The following is a 25,382-nucleotide window of genomic DNA, read 5'->3' on the forward strand; positions in this document are numbered from 1 at the left end:
GCGTTCTCAGTGACTTTATAAGGCAAAAGTCTGGCAAATAACAAGAATTGACTGTATATTGTTGTCATCCTTCCTCCCAACCCACTTATACGATGTAGTCTCTACATTTCAACAGTACTGAAAGCTGACAGTGACACTCAAGTTCTGCTAATTCATTATTTAGCTATATTTAGGTTTCCAAGAAGTAAAATTATATATCAATAAAGCTTCTGATTATATGTTACTTATTATTTTATTTTAATTTTCCAGTGTATAAACATTTTACCAACAACAACAGGGATGTCGTGAAATTGAATTGACTTGATTCTGTGTTTCTTAAACAGCTGGCATACAGGTTCTATGAAGAATAAGTCATTTTGCTGAAAACATTCTTTCTCATTTCATTTTCCCATCATTTGTCATCAAAAATGGTCTTTCTCTTTACTATATTTCTTCATTTTTCCTGCTAATTCTTTTTTTATGGGCATGTGTTTTGTATCTCATTCTTATTATCTTCTTTCTGCTTGAAATATGCCAGCCATGCTAATGTTAAAATACGTAACCTTCAACTTCCTTCACCATTTATCACTTAGTCAACGATTTTTTTTCTGTATTTGTTTGTATCTATGTCATTTTTCATGTCTATGTGTAAAACAGAGCCCTATGCATAGAAGTGGATAGCCAGTAACTAATGGCATTTATAAATTACACAGCCTTGTATCTCTTCCCAAAATATGCTTTCAAGAAATTTCCTGTGCCATTGTGAATACAGGAAAAAATAGTAAAAATCTGAGTCTCTATGTTCATGTGTAATTTCATTACATATTTGGTTTAATGGTCATACAATCACTTTGTCTCCCAGTAATATTTGTGTTAATGATAGATATCTCTCTCTCTTTTTCTCTCATATGTATAAATATATGTCTGTGTGTGTGTGTATGTGTGTCCATCAGAGCTGTTGTTGTATGGCAAACAAAAATACACAACATCAATAATGACTGCTACTCAGCAAGACACCACCACATGTCCACATGAACACAGCTGTGAGACACTGATATACGAAGGTTATTTAAACCTTGCCGAGTTGTTTGTATGGTGCAGGCAACATAAGTGCACGGTGGCAATTTCAAGACCTTAATTGTCACACCTCATACGATGACAGCTCTGATGGCCATTTCAGAAAAAGAGTTCTAAGATTGCTGCTTTGAAGGGTGGACTAGACACTGGCTTTGGTGCCCAGTTTCCCAAAGGGAGTAATCAAAAGTGACCATAGTGATATTCAGCAATTAAGTATGTAGTACTTCTTCTAGTATGAGTTCAGAAATCAGTTGTCGGACTTTATGTCTGTGTGCATGTATGTATATCTCTATTTGAAGGTATGTTTTTGTAATATGGATGTATATGCAGAGACATGCATATGTATATATACAGGAATAATATTATATATATATATGTGTGTGTGTATGTTGGATTTTCATGTATCTATAAATTCATGTATATATGCATATTTATAAAATTATAAATTTTCATTTTTATCTGGTAACTTAGACCACTAAAACTTCTTTAATTCACTTATTTTACACTTTTCAGAATCTTTTCACCTTTATTTTTTTCAGTGCATGAAACAACATAAAAGTCCCTGTCCATGTGTTCTAGTCTCTCCAAACCCTATATCAGATACTGTCAAAATTTTAACTATAAACAAGTGAGAACATTTTTAGAATATCTTGAGATCTTTGGATTAAAATATTGGCTAGATGAAAATCATAAACCTAGGGTTCTACTCTGTGTTTTTGATTTGACTTTCTCTGGCATGCCAACTTGGAGTCAGGAAATGAGAGAATAGGTTTGTACTCCATTTCTGCAGAAGTAGAACACACTTAGGATGTAAAGCTAATATGGATAATTTTGTTTAAATTCACTGTATCTGCAATGACAAACTCAAGAAATGATTTAATTAAAATGTACAATTTATATGATTTTTTCCATATGGTAATCCAAATTTTGAAGAAGTGAAAATTCTCTCACAAGAAGAAAAATATGTATTTAATCATTGGTTCAGTGTTATTACATACCTGATGTATTATTTGAGAACATAATTATGGACACAATTTTCTAGGCAGAATCTCCTGATAAGAGAGTTAAATTGACTGAGATTTCCCACTGGAATACTGTCATTATGGCAGGTGACTTTTTTTATTTCATTAACATAAAATATTTAGTCTTTTCTAATAAGCAATTAAGATGTACTCATGAGTTCACTTTAAAAAAATATTATAAAATTATTAGGCAACTATGGTAGGCTCAGTGTATATTTAAATACAGTTTATATAACAATAAGTTACTTTTGTATTGGAAGTATCTTCTTAATGATATTGACATTTTAAGGAAACATCTATGGTATTTTATAACAAGAGCTATTGGAAAGGAGACTGACTTACATAGAAGCTTTTTGTTGTTTTTTAACTCATACATCTTTTCAGCGGCAAAACAACATCTCAGTTTTAGCTTTGTTTCACTATATATACATGCATATTAATTTTTATTACATTCTCCTTTAAATTTAAAGTACATTTTTTTAAATTCCACTCTTGGGTAAGGACCTTATAGCTAATGAATGAATAAAATAAAACATTAAATATTTACATACTTCATCGTTGATGTAAGGCAAAGTGAGGGATGGAAGTTAAAGACTTCCTACATGATATTTCTATTTTACTTGGATTTTTAATATAATAATGTAGTCACAACATACATATGTAATAAAAAATATTTTGGATAAATTTGTCAGGTCTGAAAGTAAATATGCCTTTCAATAAAAAGCCAACAAGTAACCTACCTCTGTTTAAATTTTATACAAAAAGTTATACCTTTTACATCCTCATTATTTAAAAAAAAAAAAAGAAAGAAAAAAGAATTCTGTTTTCTACCTGGAAACTATTCTGAAATAAAAATGTTCCAAAGAACTCACTGCAACAAAAAGTATATATTTACATATATAGATATATAGCACATGTCAGAGTATAGCTTTAAATGTATGTTTATTTGTATGTACGCCTACATACAGGCACATATCCAGATTTTAAAATGCTTCTATTCTTCTCATTGAATATTAAGGGATTTAAACTGTATAGTCAATTTATCAAAACTGACTAGGACATGTAAAGAAAGGGATAGCTATAGAATGTGTATTGCTAATATTAACTAGAATCATTGTTTTGAAATACAGATCTTAGTTCAATAACATAGCACATTACAGCAGACCAAAGTTATTAACTTCAATTGATAAAGAATTATGAATATAATTATAATCCTGTTAATTATTTAAAGCCATGAATTATGCAAATGCAGCAGGTATTATTAATCATCTGCAGGAACCAGAACAATTTCCCTAAAAGAACATATAAATATTAAAATCTCTGACTTGGCTCTATTATGTACTGTTAGAGTTTTAGTGTTCCCTTATGAACAATGTTTGGATTCACTTCTCCTTTATAGAATGAAAAATGCCCCAAATGTATCTTCTCCAAAGACCAAATGAATGTCATTAGATTTCTCTTTTTGTTTATAAAATGTTTACTGACTGGGTGGTCCCACATGTTTGTTTATATCAAAGATAGCTTTCTTTTAGGCTAATATTGGTCTGTGGTGGCTGACGTCTTACTAATGGCACACAGTATGGATATCCCTGCTGTGAGACTACACTACTCCTAATAGTCTGGTAGTGTGTAATAAAATATTAGAATTTCCTAAATTTAACATATTTTATAAGTTCCCCCCAGCACTAGGGAAGAACCGAATATTTAATGCAGTAGTTTTAACTATTTTCTGTAAGTGTGCTCACCATTTATAGAAAGGACACAGTGAAAAAAAATAAGAAAAGAATTTCCAGGGCCTGTGGCTCAAAGGAGTAGGGCGCTGGCCCTGTATACTGGAGGTGGTGGGTTCAAACCTGACCCCAGCCAAAAACTGTGAAAAAAAAAAAAAGAAAGAAAAAGAAAAGGATTTCCAAATTGGAACTTTGGAAGACACGTGATTGGTAAAAGCCTTGAAGATAGTCCAGTTAAGAGATAGTTGTAAATTATTCTGAAAGAAAGAATGGCCTTTTTCTTTAAGAAGTAACTTTTGGAAATCTTTAAATAGGCTTTTAAAAATAAGAACTCTGCCTCAGTGTATTAGAGTTTAATCTGAATCCATTTTTAGTGTATTTAAAACAGAACACTTAATTATTGACTCTCAGATTTATTTTATTTTATACAACAGAATTATTTATTTTAAAATCTCAAAACATGTTCAAATAGTGATGTGATCCTTGGAATGTGATCCTTATTGGGAAAATGCCACAGTTGGGTAGAGACTGGGGCAGGAGCTCATGGGCTGCCAGAGATCATGTAGGAAGGCTGTGTGGAGAAACATTGTGTTTTTGAACCTTTTAAAGTCTTAAACCTTTAGAACAATGTCTGGTGTAGAGGGACTTCCAAAATAATAGTTAACTTGAATGTTAGAAGTAGCTCACACTTTATGGTACTTTCACAATAAATAACAGTAACCATCAACTGTGGATTTGTAGACCTATCTGAGACATGACTGTTTAAACTTTCACTTTATCCATGTATTTTCTAGTAAGATAATAGCTGAGCCTTGTACAGGAGTAGATAAAGTTTAGATTTATGATTAGTTTCTATATCATATTTTAGCCATTTTACTTAATATTTGGTGTCTGCACGGAGTAATATAGAGTTTAAAAAAGGATGTTGGGGAAGAAACTGTTGAAGGAGATGGTATCACTCTTAAGAGATTTTTGTTATTATCTGTCCTGAGTTTCTGCCCGTGGCTCTTCTGTGTCTGCTGCAACCATAAGTACTTTCAAAGATATTTCTGTTCTTATTCTGTTTCTAAAGACAACTAAGTGAAATGCCAAATTATTTTATCTTTCAATGATGTTTTTGTAAATTGAGAAAAGGAATATTCTAAAAGATAAATGACATCTGAATTTGTATTACATGAAATTCTATCAAGTGGAAAGTAGAACAATGGCCAATGGGCAGAAATTGACTTTTGCAAAAAAGAAAGAAAATTTATGTCCAATATGTAAAAGATATTTCTAATATCTGAATCTGTCCAGCATTGTAATGATCATGCATTCTGCTCTCTTCTTTCATTTTTGGCCACTGTTGAATTTCATGGTTCATAATCTGGACTCTCTCTTCTCCAGTGCCTTCCCAGAATCTATTTAATGAATGCTGCAATTAAAAGATACAATATTAAATACATTAAAAAATGTTATCAAAAAATAAAAAATGCTATCAAATACTCTCTATAACATTTCATTGAGATAATCATTATTAATATTCATATTTTGCCAATAAGTAAACTGAGGCATAGAAAAGCTAAATAACCTTTCAAAAGTCACTGATGATTCAATGGCACACTCAAAATGAGGCAGTCTGGCCCCCATAGTGTCTGGTTTTAATATCTATTCTATATTGCATCTGTACTCTGTATCACAGAGACAGCCAGGGTTTCCTTGGCTTGGCTTAGAACTGATTGAGACGTTCCATTGTTTGCCCCAATTTTCTTCTCTAGACTGATTTTCCAACATTACACTCATTCCTGTGATCCAGCCATGTGGAATCTGTTACCTTCCCAGATGTTCAGACACATGAACATGCCAGCAGTTTTCCAGTCTCTGTATCATTTGCCCATTTGTTCTCTGTGTTACCCACATCCACTACAACCCTAGTTGTAACACCCACCCCCCAAACACTGGAAGTATCCTGCTTACTTCCCAATGAAATGTTGCTACCTATATAAAACTTTTTGCAAATACCCAGTCCAATTAGATATCCTTTTCTCACATTAGCCCAAACTTCAAATTTTCAGCTCCGGATGAGCATACAATATATTAAAATCATGTGTGTTTCTGTTCCTTTTTAAAAACTGAAAATGCTGTGAAGCCAGGAACCACATCTTTTTCATTTGTGTAACCTCAGACCTCCATAAGTAAATGCATTCACATTTGTGAAATGAATGGAACGCATGTAATGGAAAGCAAGTGTTTCTCATCAGGGTAAATATTCAACCAGGAGCTAAATGACCAGCCATGGCTACTATAGGAGATTCCCGTAAGGGGAGAAAGGTTAAGCTGGATACTTGTCTCCATGGCCTTTTTTAGGTCTCTCGTCTCAATTTCATGTCATGCCTTACAGCCAAAAAGTGACAGTCAGAAATACCTATCCACTGTGTGTAGCTCAAGCTAGTTGATTATGATCCCCAGGGCCTAGTTCTTATAAAATGTGTTTGTATTATAGTCCAAAAGGAGCTACTCCCTGTCTTCCTTCCTCAGTAAATTCCCTTTTATAGTTTTCAAGTTTACAGGAGCAGATTTCTGCAGACACAGATTTCTGCAATTTTTCCTCTGTACATAAACATTGAGCCAAGAGATATTTATTTCCCAGACATGCTGAAAAGGGTGTATTCTTAAATTGTTGCTAAGAATTAATCCTTTTAACCCTGGGAGAAAAATTAATGGTCTATAATTCCACTTAGTTTGCTGAGAATTTTTATCACATAGAATTAAATGAAAAGAGAAAACTTTTGAATATACATGTGTAGTTAATTAGAAAAGTATATGAATGAACTTCTGACCTTATTTTGTCTCCTAAATGATGTGTGATTATCAGAGAGATGATATGTTTATACCTTGGTGCCCATTATAAATAGGTCAAAATATAACATTTTATATCCATTTTGTATTATATTCTACTAAAATTAATTAATACATTTATAAGGAGTTAATATTTATAACAATAATTGCAGAAGAATTCATTGATTTAATGGAAGAATAGTTAACAAAAGAAAAATTACATTGAGAGGAAACAAAACACATCAAATCAATTTAATGCTAAATATTTAGACCCTAAAAAATTAACTCTACATGATCCCTTTATAATTCTTCCTTCCTCATATTCAAATCATCCAGGAGAGTATGCCAAGCTGGGTGTCCTATTTGAATGTTGGCATTATTTTATTATTTTAATATTGGAAGTTGTTGAAACCATAATTCTTAGTTGCAATTTACTGTTATCTTTGGCTTATTTTATTTATTTGTCACACAACTTAAAAATTAAAATGTATTACACCAAAAGAGTTAAAAGCTTATGTCCAGACACAAATCTGCACCTGGACGCTTATAGCAGCTTATTCATCGTTGCTCAAACTGGGAGGTGACCAAGCTGTCCTTCAGTAGATGAATAGATAAACAAACTATGGTACATACAGATGATGTAATGCTATCATTGCTAGACGTGAATAATCTATCAAGCCATGAAAAGACATAGTGGAACCTCAAATGCATATTACTAAATAAAAAACCCAATCTGAAATTACTACATACTGTCTAATTCCAATTATATGGAGAGATTAAAAGGATCATTGGCTTCTAGGAGGTTGGGTATTACAATGAATAGGCAGAGTACCTAGAATTTTTCAGGGCAGTGAAAATACTTCATGTGATAGTAAAATGGTAGATACATTTCATTTATATTTGTCCACACCTATAGAACCATACAACGCCAAGAGTGAACCCTTATTGTAAACTGTGCACTCTGGGTGATAATGATGTGCCAGTGGAGATTCATCAATTAAAGCAAATGTAGCAATCTATTGGGGCATGTTGATAATAAGGGTGACTGTTTATGTGTAGGGATTGAGAGGCTTCATAAATCTCCATACTTTCCTCTCAATTTTTTCTGGGACCCTAAAACTAATCCAGAGAAGTAAGTCCTTTAAAAAATGTGTAATATTTTGTTGCCAATGGCATTATACAAAAAATGAAAATAGTAAAGAGAGTGAACAGCTCACCAAAGAAGAAATACAATTGCCCAATAAGTATTAACATATGCTCAAAGAATTTATAGAAAAACTAAATCAAGTCATTTTTTTAACCTATCTAATTAGAAATGGTGGATAGAGGGGAAGAGTCAGTGAAGTGGACATACCCTCTCTTGTTGGTAAGATTATAAATCAGTCTAATGGTTTTTGAAAGCATTTTGGCAATATGCTTAAAGAGCATATTTGATCCTTTGACCCAGCAATTTGTCTTCTGAGACTCTTCCCTGAGGGTATGATTAAATAGCATAAACAAGGTTATTCTTTTCTATGTTATTTTTAATAAGACATAAAAAGAACTAACCACCTAAGTAGTTGGCAAATAAGGGTTAGTAAAATCTTGATCTAGCCATTGCAGTGGAACATTATGCAATTATTAAAATTAGTATATATTTTCCCATGTTTTATATTGAAATGTTTTATGATATTTGTAAGTTACCTTATAAACTACTGTGGTTTGAATGTGTCCCACAACATCATTGAAACTTAATTACCACTATGATAGGTGGGGCCTTTAGGAGGTGATTGAATCATGAGGACAGAACCCTATGGGTTTTGTGACTTTATAAAAAGACTGACAGGAACTAACTAGGCCTTTTTATTTTTTCATCACTTTTACCGTGGGAGATCACAGCACTCGTTCCCTGTAGGGAATGCAGTGTTCAAGGCACCAACTTTTTTGTTTGTTTTTTGAAACAGAGTCTAACTTTGTCAGCCTAGGTAGAGTGCCATGGCCTCATAGCTCACAGTATCCTCATACTGTTAGGCTCAAGAGATCCACTTGCCTCCACCTCCCAAGTAGCTGAGACTACAGGTATCCTCCACAATGCCTAGCTATTTTTAGAGATGGGATCTCACTTTTGTTCAGGCTGGTCTGGAACTCCTGATCTCAAGCAGTCTACCCACCTCACCCCCCAGAGTGCTAGAATTACAGACATGAACCACTGTACCTTAGCTAAGGCACCATCTTAGAGACAGAGACTGGGCCTTCACCATATATTACACCTGGCATTGCCTGTGATCTTGGACTTTCTATCATCCAGAACTGTTGAACAATGAATTTCTGTTGTATATAAATTACCTGTTTCAATATTTTGTTATAGCAGCATGAATGAACTAACACACAAACATTTTCTTATAATAAGGGGGGAAAACCTTATAACATAATTTTGTAAATTCCAAATGGAATGAGGCATATTATGTTCACAATTAAAAAAGAAAAAAACATCTTTCACAATGTTATAATATCATTAGGCTTGGCATATCTTCCTTGGGAAAATATATATACCAAAAAACATAATTACTAAATGCTATGTAGAGGGGTACCTAATTCTGTCTGTCTAAAGTAAGCAGGGTCCTTATTTACTACTTTGAGCAGGTGCTTCCAAAACTGAGATGGAAACAAGTATTACTATAGTTTCTAAGGCCTTGCCTGGAAAGTGAATTGTGACCTCATTTCCACAAGTAATACTACTGGGAGAGAAACTCATTTTCCCCTAAGCCAGAGGTACCTGATCTTGTGTGATGCCAAGGTACCAGAGATAATGGTTATTTTACCTTCCACTTTGCCACTTGTAGCACTTCTAGCAGATTCTGCCTTTGGGTGCATGAATATTGCTTTTTTGCACTGTGTTTGTTACTGTCTTTGCTGTAAGAAAGACATTGTGCTTGAAACCAAGAGAGTAATGTGACTGGGTCTACATTTTAGAAATCCTTCTTTATGTATATTATGTTGTGTCTGCTACATAGCTATTATAGTCAAACTGCCTTGATTAGATTGATGCTGGTAAATAATAAATAAAAGAGACAGCAATGACTGCCAACATCTTTCAAAACTGAGTGCCTTAGTCCGTTTGGCCTGCTATAACCAAAATAGTATAAACAGGGTGGCTTATCAGCAACAGAAATTTTTTCCTCACAGTTGTGGAGTCTCAAGAGTCCATGATTAAGGTGTTAGAAGGTTCAAGAGTTTGGTGAGGGCTCATTGCCTCACAGACAGCAACATCTTACTATATTTGCACATGGTGAATGGGCCAGACAAGTTCTCTTGGGCCTCTTTCTTAGGGGCAGTAATGCTGTTTGTGAGGAAAGAGGCCTTATGACCTAATAATTTCCCAAAGGTCTCACCTTCTACTAGAATCACTTTGATGACTAGAGTTCAACATACAAATTTGAGGGAGGACAGACGTTCACAATATAGTATGAAAACAGCTGACAGAGTTATAAGTAATCTTTTAGTCTAGCAGACATTTTTCCTATCAACAATAATGGAAAACCTTGGTCAAGGATGAACCAGGAGTGTTTACCGGTCATATTGACATAGATGCTTCATAATTTAATATCTTTACTGGAATATTTTCTTAATTAAAAACAAAGAATTCTGAGGAGGGATAGTGGCGAGTAAGATGGAAGATGAGGTCTCTGAGAGCTGGGAGGAGGCAGCAGACAGCGGGGAAATCTACATCTCCTAAAGTCTCCATTGTGATTCATGATGATAGTCTTCCCATGGACCTCCTCCACAGATCCGCACCCTGAAGAGGCTCACCACCAACGGTGTGAGCCCCAACTCACCAGCAGGCTAGTCCCTCCAGTCAAGTCCCTACCTAGTGCAGTGTGGGAGGTGGAGTACACCAAGGCCCAGAAGCAGATCCTGGGCAGCACCAGCCCTGAGGAGGAGCAGGAGAAACCCATCCTTGACAGGCCAACCAAGATCTCCCAACCCCAACACAGCAGGCAGCCCAATAATGTTATCAGACAGCTTTTGGGTCCTGATGGCTCACAAGGCTTCAAGCAGCGCAGATAATAGCCTCCTGGTTCCTCCACCACAGATTGCATTGCCATGGCAGGATGCTGGACTTGAGCAGAGGGAACGACCTCTGACTCCCCATTGACTTACTTGCAATGTGATCCCCCTTGTTCCACCCACTGTGACCTTGAACCCTATGTACTGTGATCTTCCCCCTCCCCCCTTCCCACTGTGATTGGCATGTCCACAAAGGCTGTCCCAAGTCAATGGAAAGCAAAACAGTGGGCATTACAGGGAGAGACGGGGGTCCCACCAAGGACTCAGAGTCAGGCGGTGCCATTTGCCCGCTTGGGGTAAAGCCAGTACCAGCAATAACAGTTTATCGTGTTCATTAATTTGGGCTTTCAAAACACTAATGAGAACTCCTGCCTACCCATCCCCAAGTGTATATCTTCATCACTTAAAAAGTAAGCTCCATTTGAAAAAGCAAACAAGCAAAAAAAACCCAAAGAATTCTAACTTTTGTCATCGATGGTGGCGTTAAACTAGTACAAGGGTTCTGAGTGTACTAGTTGTGTTTGATCGAAGCTAATGTATGCTAATTTTCATGATCTTTGCAATAAATATGAAATCCTAGACAACTTCAGATCTAGTTTATGTACCTCAAAATACAAAGGGTACAAATTTTATTCATCAACAGTCTAATGTCATTGTCAAATGCCTATGGCCATAGAAATAGATAGGTAATGTGCAAATAGTTGTCTCTTCTGGAAAAAGTTTCTTTGTAAGACCAGACTAACCCAAGCCATTCTTTCTCCTTTGATTAGCATTCGCTGTCTCATATTAGTTGTCTTCAGTGGGTACAGTTCGGGAATTCAGCATAAAGAAAGAAAGAGCTCTCCTCCTGTAGGACTTGCAGCATGCTGTTTAAGTGTCACTGCTACTACAGTTAATCATCAGAAACATCAAACTTAACGGGAAGCTGGAGAGAGCCAACATAGAAGAAGAGGCATTTTATATTATTGAAATTTATTCAAACTATAAATGTAAAAATGACATGGAGGAAAGTTAAGTGAAAAATAGCAAAAGTATGTTTTAAAGGGACAATGTAAAAAATCTACTAATTGTCAAAGTGGCTAGGAAGACATGTTCGAGTTATTCATCCAAATATTCTTGCCTTTAGCTCTCTCGATACTTTACCTGTTCACTCCCGGGCTGTATCTTTTTTAGATCTTTCATTTTAAGGGCCTTGAGTGTTACTTGGCAAACTATAGCAACTGATTAACCCTTCTAACCTCACTTGGCTTTCCCTATAGTCTTCTCAAAGAGACAAGTTCAAGGTCCCTTTGAACAAGGTCCCTTATCAACATGTTTCCAAAAAGAAACTAAGAAAAGTAAGTGATAATTTTTGTACAGTGCCTATTGAAGGCTATGCACATATGAAGACATCAGTTCATTTCTTTACTACACAACGTATTTAAGCTAGATGGTATTAAGTCCATCCTGAGGAAACTTGGAGATGCTTCTATCAAAAATCTTCTGCAAAGTTCTACAAATACCTACAAAAAAAGCAAGGATTTTTACCTATATCTCTCTGATTCTGATTCTGCCATTTTTCTCTTCTCTCATTATGATTTTCAGCTATATGGCAACATAGTTATCTCTTGCTCTCAGGGAAACAATATCACAATTTATAGACTTACAAAGCTTTAGTTATTTTATGACTTAAAATAGAGGAAATATCATAAAAGATTTATTTTTGTTAAATTTTTTATTCTCTGTATCTGTAATGAAATATATTTTGTAGCATTGTAGTTATCTATTGAAGAAAAGCAAGGTGGTAGTTATTAGGGCTGTTCGTAGCCTCTCTCTCCTTCCTGGTACATGGACTCACTTCTCCACTCCCTTGCTGTTAGGTGTGGCTATGTGACATGCTTGATGGATGAATTGAGAGTAGAAGTGACCTGTATTACTTCTGGACCATGTTCGCTTGCCTCTCAGACTAAGCTGCCAACAACATTGAAGAAGGGGGTTGCTCTGTCCTCTTGGGTGACTACAATACGTGGCTGGCCTCTGCTATACTGTAGTGGACACAGAGTATAAGCAAGAAATAAGATACACTACCAAGAATTTGGAATTTGTTGTCATTACACCTTAGCCAAAAGTGACTGCTTTATAACTAAAACATTGAACATACTTAGAAAATGGGTTTAAGAATTACCTGTGGCTTCTGTGGCCCACATTTGGTCTGATGTTAAAGTTTTAATCTTCAAAAAGCAAAAGCAAAAAAAAAATGCAAATAACCAAAGTTAGTTAAAATTGTGTTAACTGTTCTTGAAATTAGAAATATCAATCAATACAGTGGTCTTCATAGGAAGAAATTGTTTTCTGTTACTGAAATTAAGTAAATTTTGAGTAAGAACTGAGATATATGAAACTAACACAGGTAATTGTGTTTTAAGTAAAATAGGATTATAAAGCAAAGGGAAGTATTTTCCTGTTGTAGGAATCAGTAACTTAATAATAGTGAACAGTTATAACAATCAGTTGATTAGCAGATGCCTATGACCAAACATCAGTTGTCTTTTTGTAGCTGCCATGGCAGCAGGGTGTTGAAAGCCTTTAAAGATACTTTTGTAATATACCCATAGCCAGACGGAGTTACCATTTTTGTGTGATGAGAACACTTAAGATCTAGTCCCTCAGCAAACTTCAAGTATGCAATCTATTATTATTCACTGCAGTCAGCATGCAGTACATTATATCTCTAGAATCTATTTACCTTACCATTGAAAATGTTTACCCTTTTATCAGCCTCTTCCCATTTACTTCATGTCCCAGCCTCTAGCAGCCACTATTCTAGTCTCTACTTCTATGAGTTCAACTTTTTAGATGCCACATGTAAGTGACATGCAATATCTATCCTTGGGTGTCTTACTTATTTCACTTAGCCTAATGTCCTCCAAATTCACTTTGTCACATATAGGAAGATTTCTTTCTATTTTATGACAAGAATATTTCACAGTGTATATACTTTGATTTCTTTATCCATCCATCTATTGACAGACACTAGTTGTTTCCATATCCTGGATATTGTGAATAATTCAGTAAGAAATGTGACTGGAGACATGACTTTGAGATACTAATTTCATGCCCTTCAGATAAATACACAGAAGTGGGATTGCTAGGTCATACGATAATTCTATTTTTAATTTTTGTGTATGTGTGTGAGACAGAGTCTCACTTTGTCACCCTGAGGTTGAGTGCCATGGTATCATAGCTCACAGCAACCTCAAATTCTTAGGCTCAAGAGATCTTCCTTCCTCAGCCTCCCAAATAGTAGGGACTACAGGCACCTGCCACAATGCCCAGCTAGTTTTTCTATTTTCAGTAGGAAAAGGTTTTCATTCCTACTCAGGCATGTCTCAAACTCCTGAGCTGAAGCAATCCACCCACCTTGGCCTCGCAGAGTGCTAGGATTACAGATGAGAGCCACTGCACCTGGCCCTTTCTTTAATTTTTTGAGGAACCTCTATACAGTTTTCTACAATGGTTGTACCCATTTGTATTCCACCAGCAGTGTACAAGGGGCACTTTTTTCTACATCATCACCAACACATATCTCTTATCTAAAGATATGGTTTTTAAAGCTATAATGAGATATAAACATTTTACTTAGAAATATAGGACAAACATGAATATCACCAATTCATCTAAAAGTATTCAATCTACTGTTAAAGTTTACTTTTTTTTTTTTTTTTTGAGACAGAGCTTCAAACTATTGCCCTGGGTAGAGTACTGTGACATCACAGCTCACAGCAACCTCCAACTCCTGGGCTTATGCGATTCTCTTGCCTCAGCCTCCTGAGTAGTTGGGACTACAGGCACCTACCACAACACCTGGCTATTTTTTGGTTGTAGTTGTCATTGTTGTTTGGGAGGCCTGGGCTGGATTCGAACCTGCCAGCTCTGGTGTATGTGGCTAGCACCTTAGTCGCTTGAGCTACAGGCACCGAGCCGTATTTTTAACTTCATGTTCTGTTACTTAAAATATTTTTAAAAGAATAATAAAAAAGACAATGGTACACTACTGTGTATCTATATATTTTACAATTTGTCATATACTATATATTTGGTTTATTTATAAATCACACATACTATAAATTCTTAAAAAGTGTCAGACTGTTTATGAACTGGATATTATTAGTGTATCCCACCCCATTTACAAAGATGAAAACTGCAGCATAAATAACCCAAAACAGTAAGTGTCTTTGATTCTAGGCAATGTCACCCTTAGAGATGTTACTTTGAACCGTAGCACTATTCAGCCTTACATCTAGAATAAAATTGGCAAAATAACGTTTGAAACATCAAGTAAAAGTGAATGTAAGCTTATGTAGATAAGTTTATATTAAGTTATATTTCTCAAGGGTCAAGTAAAGAATTTTATCAAAAATTTTCCCTAGGTATTAGAGGTATTTCTTTGTGTCTTCCTTTAATATATAGGGTATGTATGCATATGTTATATGAAACCAACTAATGAGGTAGATACGATAATCATAAATTTGGAGAACTTCACTAGATCTTTATAATGCAGCTACCATCTCTGTGTAAGGTGAAGTGTATGCCAGAATTTGTGCTCAATGTACAGGACTCAAAAAGTATAAATTCTCTATGTCCTGAAATATAGTTATAGTTTATAAATAGTAGCATCATAACGTCTGGTGCCTTTTTATACTATTCATACTTTGTAGTCTCCTCTGATGATGAAACTGGAATTCATATTATACCTTATAACTTTTCTTTTTGGTTTTTGTCTTCTTGAACTACATTTGTCCAGTATGCCCTAGAAGATGTTATTTCAAAGAGGTGAATAGTTCTGACCGGGTCATCATGGGATTTTACTTTTTAAAAAAAATCTGTTATCATTTTGAGGATCTGTTTTCCCTGTGTTGCCTAAATTTAAATGTCCTTTTATTTTTTATTTTTTTGCTTTGTTCCATTTGGGCAGTGATATTTCAAGTGAGAGACATCATCGCAATGGATTAATGTAACTTAGAATAACCTTGCTTTAATAATTACATGTCATACTTTTTACAGGAGAAATATTTACTGAGAGAAAACTCAATAAAGATATGAAAGAAAATTAGAAACGTGATAAAAGTCTATAGTGTGCTGAGTATAGAATCTAAACTCTGTGATGTTATTGAAGTTCTCCGGGTCTCCTAGATAAAATGGGGTAATGATACTTAACTATCAGAATTAAAATAGAATTTATGTGATAAAATGCAAATTCGTATTTATCACATAGTAGATTGTCAGAAAACGTTAGTTTATCCCTCATGATTGTCTCTTGCCATAATGTTTATAAATTCCATGCCAATTTGCATAATTTGAGCTCCCTAAGAGTAGCAACTATTTTTTCTTCATTGTTTTATCTAGCACAGAAAGTGATAGGGAGTAGTCACTAACTCAATAAATATTTGTCCCATAAATGTATTTCGCAACATCCCTCTGTAGACATTAATAGATGTGGATCTATTTATTATATACCACAACTGTACTCACTGATTATCCTCTGTGCTTGTATTTGAAGTTGCTTAGAGTGAGACTTTATTTTTACATGGTTTATTATTTTGGCTAAAGATCTTAACTTGAGTTGCTAACACATTTGCAGAGTTCATTCATTTACCTTGCTAATATATCTGGCTGGACATATAGAACTAAGTTTCTCTTTCTCTATCTCCCTATAACTGTATCTGTGTCTCTCTATAACTACCTCTCTGGTATGTGCAGTGTGTAGGTGTATTGTTAATAACCAATTCACTGGAAAATGTCAAGCTCTGATTTGTCGAGCTTGCTGATTTCTATGGTGTAAAAACTCCTACCATGTTCGATTTCAAGATACCAAGCTGCTGAGTGTGGGGTGAGGAAGAGATATAGAGTGTCATATTATTATCGAATAGGTATCATTTTCACCATACAGATGCAAAGATGTAAATAACCTCCAGGTATAGATAATAGTAAAATATATTAAAATAATTAAGCAGTGATGAGGCCTGAATATTTATTAGAGTTGCCCCGACATAATTTCGTGACTTCATATACTTTAATTTTAACAAGAGCTATGTTTAAGGCCTTTAAAATTCCTTAAAATTTAACATTTAGCCCTCACAAGCCATTGTAAAATTTGGCTCAAAGACACCATTTTATTTTCAGTCTCTATTGCTTTCCATTTACAAAACCAAAAGTTACCCATGCTTTAACTCTTTTTAGGTTCTTTTCTTATATCTTTATGTTCTTGCTGTTTGATACATTTCTACAGCGGTTATTCATAAGTAAAAACTCATGAAACAATTCAAGAATTTGATTTTTGTTGTACACTTGAAGTTGTATACATTACTTAAATTATTTCTATACTTTATTGCCAAGGTGTATACCAGCTAGTCTCCGAATCATAACAGCACTTTATTTTTTTTTAATTTTCTTTTTTCTCTTAATGCAGCCAAAACCATTTTGTTCACCAAAGACAAACTACGTATTAGGGAAAAGACTATCTGCTATGAAGTCAAGATTTTGACACATTCTTTACAAAATTTTGTTGGTAGCTAGCAAACATTTTATTATTTAGTTTGAAATATGTGCATTCTCAGCATAAACATAAGAAAACAGAGCTGAAAAATGCAAATTATAAATGTTAGTTTTTTACTTGCAGATGGTACTGATGTGACTTCATTTTTAAATTCAGATGAAATTAATTGCTGTTACCTCTGACAGTAGTCTGTACCACTGCAATCAGAAAGGGCAGAATATAAACATGAGCATCTTGAAGAGATAGAATGGTGGTGTGAGCAGCTCCATGGACACTATCCCCAGCTAGACAACTAACTATAACTGGTGAAACCTGTAAGAAGACAACACAGAAATTTTCTAGAAATCATCATGAGAGCATATAGCAAATGGAAAAACATTTATTCCAGAAAACCTGCTGAATCTCAGTCAAAATAGTAAGGGGGTCGTCCAACCTGCACTCCAGAGGTCGCATACAGATTATTTTCGGACTGTTCTGCCCATCTATGGTGTTGGATGTCATGACAATATGCACAGACCTTTGTGCTCATCAGCTTTGTTTGTGTTTCTGTATTTCATATGTGGCCCCAAACAAGTCTTATTCTTCCAACATGCAGTAGGCAAGTAAAAAGGTTGGGCACCCCTAAATGACGTTTCAGCCACAACCTACTTCCCTGTTCTCCCAAGCTCTGTGTGAGTGAAGCTGCACCCTGGGCAAATGTGGCCAAAGCACATGGTACTTTTACCTGATTCTCTGTCTTATAGTGTATTTATTAGCAGAGGCTGTTGTGGCCCATCACCTTCTCTGGTCACTGCTGAAGAGATGGGGCTGCTTTCGAATCTCTTGAGCCGCCAAATCTAGTACAGATATTTTCTCTCACAAATGGAGAAAGTGAAGCCCAGATCATAAAAGATGAGGAAGAATCCTCAACAAATAGTGCTTAAATAACTTGAGATTGACATGTAGAAAAAAGCAGTTGACTCTTCACCTCTCGATAAGGAACAATGTAAGAAGTTTAGGCAGATATCTATGTTTTCGACAACTACTCGATGTCAGCTTCACTATAAATTATTGGTTTGGGGGAGTTAGGGAGAATGGGTTTAGAGGGAATGAGTGTTTAGTAATCAGGAGAGGGCTTAAATAGACAGTCTCCAAACACTTAGCATCTCAGGCATTCTAACCATAAGAAAAGTACTACAAAATGTTGTTTATCCATTCAACCAGGAGTAAATGAGACAGAGATTATCAGTTGTATCCCAATATTCATTCTTCTCCTCTTATACAGAAGTAGAATGCCTGATTTTTATTTAAGCCCCTAGGTTTCGAGAATAAACTCTACATTTCTTATCCTCCATTGCTGCTAAGTATGAGCATGTGATCTTGTTCTGAAAATTAGGACAAAATTGGAATTAATGTGTTAAGCTTCTAGGAAGACAAGTCATGATCTTTGTCCCTTATCTTCCTCATTCTTCCTCACGGCTATTCTGAATGGGAAAGTGATGGCTGAAACTGGAGTAGTCATGTGAACTACAGAATGGAACAACATGTTGAAGAAGACAGATAAACAATAAAAATTGTCTACACCCTTAATGATCACTTAGCTACTGCTTACTCTCTTCTTAGTTGAGAAAGAAACAAACTGGCATTGTCTCTAACATAGGCGATTTGGTTATAGTGATAGTTTGGTTATAATTGATTTTCTGTCACTTATAACCAAACTTTAACCTCAATGAATACAAGAAAGGATAACTGACAACCTTCTAGCACTATATTAGGCACTGGCAAATCTGGGGTGAAAAAGATACAATTCCCTGCTTGAATGAAACTTACTTTCTAGTAAAGAAAGATAATAAACGAATGCTTAAAAAACCTACAAAGAGTTAAGTCAGGATTTTAGAAGTTCTTCTCAATTAAAAGGGAAGGAAAGGGGTAGCACCTGTGACTCAAAGGAGTAGGGCGTCCTTCCCATTTGCCAGAGGTGGTCGGTTCAAACCCAGCCCTGGCCAAAAAAAAAAAAAAAAAAGAAAAAAGAAAGGAAGGGAAGGCCACTAGGAAGCAGTCATATTTGAGCTGATACCTGAGATAATAGAACTATACATGTGATTATCTAGATAATATAATTCTAGAGGAAGGAAGAGGAAGCATAAAGGGAGAAATGAGTTTTTAAGATCAGAAAATAGAAAAATTGACTCACATGATTAGAGATGGCAATGAAAGGAGTAATAATGAAAGATGAGGTTACAGAATGGAGTATGAGTCAGACCAAACAGGGTTTCATAGATGATGAATGAAGCCCAAATCAAATCACATATTTCTGATTTTTATCTTGGCTTCTTTTCTTTCTCTGATTCTCTTTTTCCATATATATTTCTTTTCTTTTTTCCTTCATCTTTCTCTCAACTTTTTGTTCATCCAGTCACATGTACCATGTGGTCCACTATTTCTAGAATTCAGAATCTAAAATCTAGGTTTATTTGCTTGGAGATTTTACATATTCAATTGTATATGAAGGACCAGCCTCCTAGGGATTCTTCCCCATCAAAATTTGCATTGCAAATTTCAAAGCAATGGCTGTCAATCAATTTTTGAATAAGAAGCAATGTTTTAACTTTGAGAATCCTCTGAATATGTATATCTGTATATAAATAACATACATTTTAAAGTGTTAAATTTTGATCTCTTGTTGATGTATTTCTAATTATTTTCTGGAACACAACATTCAGGATAAAGCTTTTTAATTCATTTCAATACAGATTTTGCCTCTGTTACTATTTTAAAATAGTTTTGAAGTTCCAGCAACCAGAAAGTATCAAGAGGGTTCTGCATCTTATATTAGTAATGAATGTAATGTAACCTAATTTGAGCCTATAAAAATAATTGTAGAGTGAATCATAAATTCATTTGTCTCAAGGGTGATATAGACACGGAGTGGGAGTTGGCAACAACTCATGTGATTTTCATAGAGATTTGGGGGATGGAAATGGAGACCAACTCACAGTGTATATACTTTCAAGGTTGTGAAAAACAAAAACAAAATCTTCTACACTATTTTTGGGAGAATTTACAGATTCTTCTAAATTTAATGGAAATTATGTAGATAATGTTTATTACATTTTAAAATTGGAATATATCTTAAATATGTAGAGATAGATAAATTGGTTGTATCCTAATACAAGTGTGGTTAAATAAAGTACCACTCAGTGTTAAAATAGGCAATTGTGCAGCCATCAAAATATTGAAGTCAAAACACTGAAGTGTTTCTCTATATAAAAGTAGAAACATGTCCATGACCTATTGAAAAAAATTAAAAATGAGGCTATGAAGTGTAGTTAACCAGCCAACAGCATATCTTTTGGGAAAACTACATTAATATGGAATGGAGTGACATGGATACTTATGGGTAGCTCATTAGTTCTGTGAAGGATACCTAGCATTTGTGTAAATGTGTAAAGATCACACACACATACAAGCAAAAGTATTACACACTATTTATTGGCATAGAAATGTAGGGGGGGAATGGGGCTATTCGACTGAATTGAACATAAAATTCATGGCCACTTGGTTGGTGCCTGTGGCTCAAGGACTAGGGTACCAGCCCCATATACTAGGGGTGGGTGGGTTCAAGCTTGGCCCCAGCCAAAAGTGCAAAAAAAAAATTATGGCCACTTGCAAAAAGGGAAGAAGATTAGGCCTGGAGTTGAGGAAGTAAAATGGCTTCACATGTATTTTATTTTTTTAACAGAATCTCACTTTGTTGCCCTCACTTCATTGGGAAGAATTTAGAAATTAAAATCTTTAAAAATTAAGAAATTATTTGCTATGTGGCATTATTTCATTTTTTAAAAAAATATACCTATTGAAAAGTATTATTGAAATATCCTTTTTATATTCAAACCATATGTGCTCGACTCAAGATCAAAGTATATTTTACACAAACTCTTAGTATTTAGGTGCATATTGAGCTCCCTAACTCACTCAAACAAGAAATGTATATGATTAATAAATTTTTATTGTATGTTATATAAATATGTGTATGTATATATACATATGTATATATGTGTGTGAGTGTGTGTATATATATATATATATAGAGAGAGAGAGAGAGCCCACATGCAGGGGTTCTCAACCTATGGGTTGTGACCCACAGGACCTGTATTAAAGGGCCATGGCATTAGGAAGGTTCAGAACCACTGATACATACATATATATATATAGAGAGAGAGACTGTGTAAAGATATAATAGCCAACAATTTCAAGTTGAAGATTTTGTGTTTGTATGATTTTGACACATGTATTCATAAAATTATACAGAGTGAAAGGAATCTAACATATTGAAGTTTCACATATTTTTGTCAATTGAGATCTTATTGGATATTACTTTCAGTTAGGTTGCTAACATAAATGTCCAATATATAATGAAAAAACATAGTAGTATAATCCCATGGTATAGTTGGTGCTTTATTTGTTGTTAACTACGATGGGTGAAATTTACTTGTAATTTAAGCAGTCATCGGCTACCCTATACATAGCATAGCATAATTGAATGCAGCTTAGAGTGTTATGGTATCTTTTAAAAAAAGTTGTGGTTATTAAAGAAAAATTACTGTTATCCGAATCACCCATTAAAACATAATAAAATAAGTTTGAGACTTTGAGTTTGAACAAGATGACATAGAACAAGCAGACATAGCTGTTCTTCACAGCTATAGACAATAATAAAACCTAGAAATAACATGAGACAGTCAGAAGGACCTGTGAATGGTGATCAAAAGAAAGCAAATCAGGGCAGCACCTGTGGCTAAAAGGAGTAGAGTGCCACCACCGGCCCCATATACTGGAGGTGGTGGGTTCAAACCCAGCCCCAGCCAAAAAAAAAAAAAAAAAGAAAGAAAACAAATCAGTTCGAGACCCAGGTCTTAGAGGAACAAACAGTAGTAGCTCATCTTATATGCCTTTATCTAGCAGGAAAAGGTGAGAAAGACCTGGCATTTTCTCATTTACAAATCTAATACAGGAGAAAGCCTAGCTAGATCCCTCCTTGAATTGAACAGGAGTCCCTCTGACAATACCATGTGATCCTGGCACAACTGTCGAGGGCTATGGAATGGGAGGCCTGCTACCAATTAGCAGCCAGGGTAAGTGCTTTTCTTTCCCTCCAGACCTAATACTAACCTGCTCTGCTAAAAGGTATGGAGACAGCTAGCAGTAGAATTTTGCCACAAGGGGCCCTGTATGAGAAGCCTTCTTGCTCATGGAGGTCTAAGGCACCCTCACTTACCCCAGGCAATGCTTAGGTGGCTGAGTGGCACTGGCATAGAGGATTCTACCACCAAAAAAAATGCCCTAATCCAGGAAGCGTTTTTATTTCTGTGGATTTGAGGCGGTCATCTCCTGAACAGAGATACTGGGGCAGCTAGAGGGCACAGTCAGAGGGATGCCTCAACAACAAACTCCCTTCAAGAAAGCACTTAGCACTCTCTGTCCCCAGCAGTCAGAAGAGTTTTGCCACAATATAATCTTGGTTTTTGTATATTCTGGCCATGGAAGTCATCATCCCTGCTGTATTGAGACTCCTTTTCCCCACAAGGAGACATCAAGTTGGACCGGCAAAAATTACAAGAGAGACACAGTCATAAAAAGCAACCTGGCCTAGAAAACACATTTGGTTTCACGTTAAGATATGGGTATGTTAATTAAAAAAAAATCTGAGTCCAAATAAATGCCTAACATTTCCTGTTTAACACATTTGGCCCTATGTACATGTGACTTCCCTAACCCTTACTCCCAGAAACATCTTAGCAACCACAGGGCACTGGTAGAGCTATCCATCACAAGAAGTACCTAGTTAGGGAAACATTTTTGACTCTGTAGCCCTAAGAATTACTCCTCTCCCACCAAGAGACATTGGAATAGCTGGAGAGTACCAGAAAAGGGATACTGCCCCTATAATCATCCCATCCCTGGAAGCATGTTTGTTTCTATAGACCTGAGAAAACCCAACTCTACCAAGTGACACTGAACACCCCAGCCTGAGAAATTCCTGCTCCCTCAGGCAGCACTATCAGGGATTTTTGAGAGTACCAGCATCATCAGATAAGCTAAAGAGACCATAGTAACACCACAAAGGCTCTGAAAACAGAACTGTTCTGGGAACCATAGCCCAGAAATGTAGAATGGGACCTAAGCATTAAATTATGTGTGATAAATTGCTACTAAAATAAAAGATTAATATAAGATCCAAAGTCTTCATACATAATAGACAAAAATGTCCAGGATACCATCAGACATCACATATTATACTAAGAACCAAGGAAACTATGACTAAAAAAAAAAAAAAAAAGACGTATACTAATGAAATCACTGAGATAAATTAGATGCTAAAACTATCCGACAAAAATTTTAAAGCAAGAAAAACATACTTAAGCAGCCAAATATAGCTTTTTTGGAAACAAACAAAAAAAGATGCTCAGTAAGCTTAAAAAAAGACAAAGTAGAATGTATAAAACTGAAAAGTTCATATATCCCCAATAGAAAAAAATATATAGCTACCTGGACATGATAGTACGGTAGAGATGATGGGATATGATCAATGCACTTGAAGGCATCTGGATAGAATACAGCCAATCTAAACAACAGACAGAATACAGAATAAAAAAGAAAAAAAAAAAAAAGAACCTGAACAGAATCTCAGAAACCTTTGGGACAATAGCAAAAGGTCCAACATATGCATCATCAGAGGCCCAGAAGGAGAGTAAAAAATGTATGAAACTGAAAGAATATTGCCAAAAGTAATGGTGGAAATTTTCACAAATTTGTTAAAAGACACACACCTATACATTAATGAACCTGAGTGAACCCAGAACAAAATGTGTCCAAAGAATTTCATGACAATGCACATCATAATTACAAAAACAAAAGAAAAGGGCAAAACGTTTATACTCACAAATGCTTGTGAAGAAGAAAAAGGACCAATTCGTTAAAAGTCAAAAGCTGTGGAAACTCAACAAAGAAAACATAGATAATCTGGATTGCTTGATAACCATTCAAAGCTTTTCAAAAAGATACTTATAGATCCAGAAGATTTTCCTGGGGGATTATACCAAACACTTAAATAATGAACACCTATTTAATATAATATGATCCAGTAAAACAGAAGGAAGGAAAAATTTCCCAACTCATTGTTTGTGGCCAGTATTATGTTGATGCCTAAATCAAATAAGAGCAGTATCCCAAAAAGTAAAACCACAGGCCAATACTTCTCATGAACCTAGAGACATAAATATTCCACAATGTAATGGCAAATTTAAAATCATAATATATAAAAATTTTTACAGAATGACCAAATGCCATTTATTTCAAGTATACAAGCATGGTTCAGTATTCCAAAATGAATCAGTTTAATCTAGCATATTTACACAGGCTGAAGGAGAAAAAAATATATGATCATGTAAATTGACACAAAATAAGCCTATGTCAAAATTTAACAACCATCTATAATGCAAATTCTGAGCACACTAGGCATGGAGAGAAATTCCTCAAGGACATGAAGGACATTTGCCAAAAAACCTACAGTTGACATCATATTTAATGGGAAAAGACTGAATGCTTTTCCTTTAAATGCAGGAGGAAGATAAATATATACACTTCTACTTTTGTTCATCATTGTAATGGAAGTTTAGCAATTGCAATTAGGTAAGGAAAAAAAAGATAACACATTTTGGAAAAGAGGGAAAATTTCTATTTGCAGTGTATATGAGGTATACAGAGAAAATCCCGAGGATTTTACCAAAATAGTGCCTAAAACTAGTAAGTAAGTTCAGTAAGGTCTCACAGCACAAGGTCAACATGCAAGGATAAATTGCATTTCTATATAGTGACAATGAACAAGTGGAAATCAAGATTTAAAAATGTAGTCGCATAATATATATATTAAACTAACAAAATATGCACACAATCTGTGTGATGAATGTTGCCAAGTGCTATTGAAATAAAGCAAGAGAACCTAAATAAATGCAGAGACACCATGTTCATGCATTGGAAGACCCACCATAGCAAAAAAGTCAATTCTCCCTAAACTGGTATATTTTTAATATAATTCTCATCAAAATTCTATCAGTTTTGAATGCACATAAGCATATTATGAAGTTTATACAGAAAGGCAAAGGACTTATAACAGCCACAAAAAAAATTGAAAAA

The 25,382-nt window shown here is 35.0% G+C and overlaps 1 protein-coding gene and 1 pseudogene across 1 annotated transcript in view; both read left to right on the forward strand.

Annotated features, from left to right (window-relative positions):
* DMD (dystrophin) overlaps positions 1 to 25,382 on the forward strand; it is a 2,307,273-nt gene that overhangs the window by 28,413 nt on the left and 2,253,478 nt on the right. The window lies entirely within an intron of this gene.
* Positions 10,272 to 10,672, forward strand: LOC105887351 (annotated as a pseudogene).

This window comes from Otolemur garnettii, unplaced genomic scaffold (assembly GCF_000181295.1).
Source record: "Otolemur garnettii isolate 467f Iridium unplaced genomic scaffold, OtoGar3 scaffold00072, whole genome shotgun sequence".
In the NCBI taxonomy this organism is placed as follows: domain Eukaryota; kingdom Metazoa; phylum Chordata; class Mammalia; order Primates; family Galagidae; genus Otolemur; species Otolemur garnettii.